Source organism: Gadus chalcogrammus, chromosome 22, assembly GCF_026213295.1.
Source record: "Gadus chalcogrammus isolate NIFS_2021 chromosome 22, NIFS_Gcha_1.0, whole genome shotgun sequence".
Taxonomy (NCBI): Eukaryota; Metazoa; Chordata; class Actinopteri; order Gadiformes; family Gadidae; genus Gadus; species Gadus chalcogrammus.
Window position 1 is genome coordinate 13050715 of NC_079433.1, and position 5000 is coordinate 13055714.

Consider the following 5000-nt stretch of genomic DNA (forward strand, 5'->3'; position numbering starts at 1 on the left):
GAGCGAGAGGGAAAAAGACAGAAAGAGAGAGAGGGCGGGGGGGGGGGGGGGGGACAAGGCGGAGGGGGGGACAAGAGATCTGTCTGCCATGACATCAAGCATACAACACTACCTGACTGCCTATGAGCAAGGGTCTTAAATCCACACACATTTCATCAAGTTTGTAGGATTTTGATCGAACAGATCCGTGCATCTTGGCCGACACGACAAGATGAACTAAAACCTGTCAACCACCGCACACAGACACACACACACACACACACACACACACACACACACACACACACACACACACACACACACACACACACACACACACACACACACACACACAGACACACACACACACACACACACACACACACACACACACACACACACACACACACACACACACACACACCTCCCATCTGTGTCTCTCACAACACAGTCACCCAGGACTGTAAATTATCCTCTAATGTGTTAATTCTATTTCAGCCGAAGAGCAGGCGTTGACACTGTGGTATAAAAGTTTATAGAGTGTCCCGTCAGCTCTTCGGTAACATCACTTATACGCACCATACCATCCAAAATCAATATCATATTTTTCCCCCAATAAATAATGTAGGGCTGAAAGAGGTCCGAAGGCACGCATCGACAGTTGGCCGCAATTAGGCGGTGGCAGTCGGAGTAACTGATGACAGTCCCACCCCCTCTCCACTACCCCTACCCCCCCCTCTCCCCAACACACACACACACACACACACACACACACACACACACACACACACACACACACACACACACACACACACACACACACACACACACACACACACACACACACACACACTCGGACACACCTTCCCCTCTCATGGGATCAGCAGAAAATGAAGACGCGGGATCACTTTGTCACCGGCGTAGGGTGGACCTGGAAATGACTCCTAATGGCCGAGAGAGAGAGAGAGAGAGTAAGAGAGAGAGAGAGAGCGAGAGAGAAAGAGGGATAGAGGAAGGGGGGGGGGGGGGGTGGCTGCGGCTCCCTTCATCTGCTGCTCAAGCACTTTCTCCGGGCCACTGGTCCAGCCCCGGAGGGTTAGCGACTCGCTACATCCCGGCCGCTAATTTGCTCCCGCTCTCTCTCTCTCTCTCTCTCTGGCTGGTAGCGATCCCTACCCAGTGAGGGGGGAGATTGGGGGCGATATGGTTATTATAGGCTTTTGTGGTTTATTAGGAACTAAAGAAGATTGCGCCCGGGGCATTAGTTGTTGGTAAAACTAATGAAAGTGTGTCCTTATGCAGCCACCTAACAGCACAAAAAGCCAAGGAACGAGCCTCTGTTGGTCGGCTCTACCAATGGGGCGAAATCAAGTGTACTTTAGTGTCTCTTCCTCAAGACACCAATAGAGAACACCTTTGCTCTTTAAAAAAAATGCATGTTTCTCTTCTTAGCTCATCTAGTTCAAACTGGAAAATTCCATTGGAGACGCAGGCGGTTAGAACCGCATGGTGGCCCACTACTGACCCTCCTTGTCAGCGACCCACCCACCACCCAGACTCCCGTTGTCCCTACAGTGATAACACGGTGACGGTACCACTGTGTCGTCGTACCACACTGCAGCTGCAGTGTGTCGCGGGACTCCCCCCGCACGCAGGTGTTTCCACGGTGACGGAGCGAGCCCACGGAAACATTATTCTCCACCTTATCCTGCCCTGTCAGAGTGGCGGTCGGGGAAGCACGGTTGTTGTTGCTGTTGGAGGAGGAGGAGGAGGGGGGGCGGAGGAGGAGGAAGAGGTGTAGAGGGGGAGACGAGGGGTAAGAGAAGGGAAGGGAGGGGGGAGGGTGGAGGAAGGGCGGAGAGAAGGAGCAATGAGGGGAGGAGGAGGAGGAGGAAGGGGAGGAGGAGGTAGGAAGAGGAGGAGGAGGTAGAAAGAGGAGAGGAGGTGAAGGAAAAGATACAGATGGAGGTGGAGGAGAAGAAGGAGAAGGAGCAAGAGGGCGGGGAGCCGGATAAGAGTCTGCCATCCCCCCTTCCCAGCTGGTACCGGTCCAGCCCGGCTGTCGTCCGTGTCGAAACGCTTTATGGTGATTGTTTTATCAGCGTTCCTGCGGGCCCCTAGGGACGCACCGAGCACGAAGGAAGCGGGGCCCTCATTTAGTTTCCCTGAGCAAAGTGTTGGGTATTGATCAGCTGGACCAGCGGCCCGTGACATGGGTTCATTCACTAGACCCGGGGAGGGTCCAGCGTTTCCTGTCATCCCCGAACTCGCCGTGTTGACCTTTACCGACCTGATCTGGCTGGCCGTTTGTCGCACACGCGAGGGGCTGGAGCACCGGCACGCTATCGGAAAAACACTGGGCAGTGGACACACACACATACGCACACATACACACAGGTTAAAGGATCCCACCTCTGTGAAATGGCCTTGCTTCCGAAAGAGGAAAAGATAGGGATATAGAGATCCACTATAGATTGATGCACGGATAAATCAGCCAACCATCGTCAGGTTAAACTGAAGTCTGATGGTATTCCTTCACAGACATATGACTCTCAATTTTATATTTCCTATGTTTTACCGCAGCTTTTACACCTACCTCATAAGATCATAATGGCAGAAAAAAGACAAATGTATGTAAATCAATATGTGAATAGAGAAACACATTTTTAAATGATTGTTATATCCAATCCTATTCAAAAGGTTGAATATGGATCAGCTTCTGGACATTTCCAAGACACTTCCTGATCAATAAATAAACTCCTAACCGCTGCTGACAAAATGGAGAATGGCAGGGGTCAGAGGTGAATGTCCATTGGGTGAGAGGTCGGTTGGGTTACACCTAAAGGTCAACGCCATCATATGAGGCTACATTATAAAACTTATTAGGGCCATGGCCTAACAAAGGCTGACCTGGATATAGCATTTAACTGACTGACATTCACCTCACCAATATGATCTATAGGTTGTAACTGCCATTCACATAACCAATATTATTTACAAATGTTCTAACTGTCATCTCCCTCATCAATATGATGTAAAGGTTTTAACTGGCATTCCCCGCATCATTATGATAAATAGTTTTTATCCATCATTCAACCTCACCAAAATGATGTACATGGGTAATTAACTGGCATTCACCTCATCGATATGACGTATAGGTTTTAACTATGATCCAATCCCCAATATGATGTACATAGGATTTTAAATTTGATTATAAAATGCATTAGGGCCATGGCCTAACAAAAGACAACCTGGGCTGAGACTTTAACTGACTGTTATTCATCTCACCAATAGGATTTACAAAGGTTTTAACTGGCGTTCACTCTTTACAAAATCATGTACATAGGTATTTAACTGGCATTCACCTCATCGATATGATGCATAGGTTTTAACTATGATTTACCTCACCAATATGATATACATAGGATTTTAACTTCCATTCACCTCATCAATATGATAGATAGCTTTTAACTGTCATTGACTAATATGATGCATAGCTTTTGACTGTCAGTGACCTCCCGAATATGATGTCATCGTTTTTCTGTCCCTCTTCTTCCCTCCAGTGCACCACCACGCTCGGGTTGTGTTTGTTGGTGGCTGGCCTCTATCCACCTCCACCTATTTAGCCCATTTCAGAACACTCACCTGCCTCTGATCCCCTGGGAGTGTGGGGTAATAAATCTGTGAGGTGTCACCCCCCCCCCCCCTCCCTGCTTCCCCCCCCCACCCCCAGCATCAGTGAGCGCTACGCCACTTCTGATTAGCCCCACCCCTCCCCCTCCCTTCCCGCGCCTCCCCCCGTTCCCCCAGTGGAGAGGCAGTCGACAGGAACAAACTGATTACTGCCCATCTTCTGGGGACGGGAGACACCCACCAGGAGGGCCTCATTAGCATATTAACATATCAAGATACGCCCCCTCACCTGCCCTCGCTCTGTGCTCTTCTTTGTGGATGAGTTTAAATGTGTTGGCTTTGTGTATATGTCTTTGATTTTATTGGGTTCTTATTTGTCTATTTCCAATTGATTTATTTGGGGAGAGGAATGGGGGAAGGTTATACGGGAGGAGTGTTATGTGGTGAAATTCATCCACACATTGCTAGCAAATGAATTAGGGAACACACACAAGCGCACCCGCACATACAGGCACACATACACACAAAAACACACACACACACACACTCCCAGGGTGCAGCATCTGTCTCTGGCGTTAGGCAACAAGGAGACGAGTACCTTTGAAGATTTTTGACATAAATGCGCAACTAAATGCAAACGCATCCTTTCAGCTACTCACATGAAATTAGGACCAGGTGATGATGGCCGGGGGTGTGTGTGTATGTGTGTGTGTTTGTGAGTGTGTTTGTGTGTCCGTGTGTATGTGTGTGTGTCTGTGTATGTGTGTGTGTGTGTGTGTGTTTGAGTGTGTGTGTGTGTGTACGTGTGTGTGTGTGTGTGTGTGTGTGGGAGGGGCGGTGTGTGTGTGTGCCGTGGGTGTGTGTACGTGTGTGTGTTGTAGGAGGGGGGCTGAAGCCACACCTAATCACCCTGACGGCAGAGACGCCTTGAGTCTTCGCTCTACTGGGAGCAAAGAAATTAAAATGGAAAAACAAGAAAACAAGCAAAATAACTCTTTAATCTGTTTTCTTTCAGCGGTTTTTTCAAGCAATGTTCTTTTGGACAAAAACAAAATAACAACAAGAAAACACAAAAGGATGTGGAAAGAAAAGGATTGCTGAAATCGATTTGTCGGGAAGTTTGGGTCTGGTTGACAGAAGTATAAAGTACAGCATTGAGCCTTTAGCCATGCTAGCGTGGTGTCTTTGATATCTTGTTAAACCGTAGCTGTTAACCACGGTTAGGCAGCTACAAGCGGTGCTAGATTCTCCTTTGAAAGACTGTATTGAACTACAGCAAACATACTTGGGACGCAATTATTATTATTATTTGAAACACAGCCCGAGAAACCAACTCGTCGACCAACTGCGAAACGGGATGATAGAGACTCAGAGTCGGCGAGAATAGA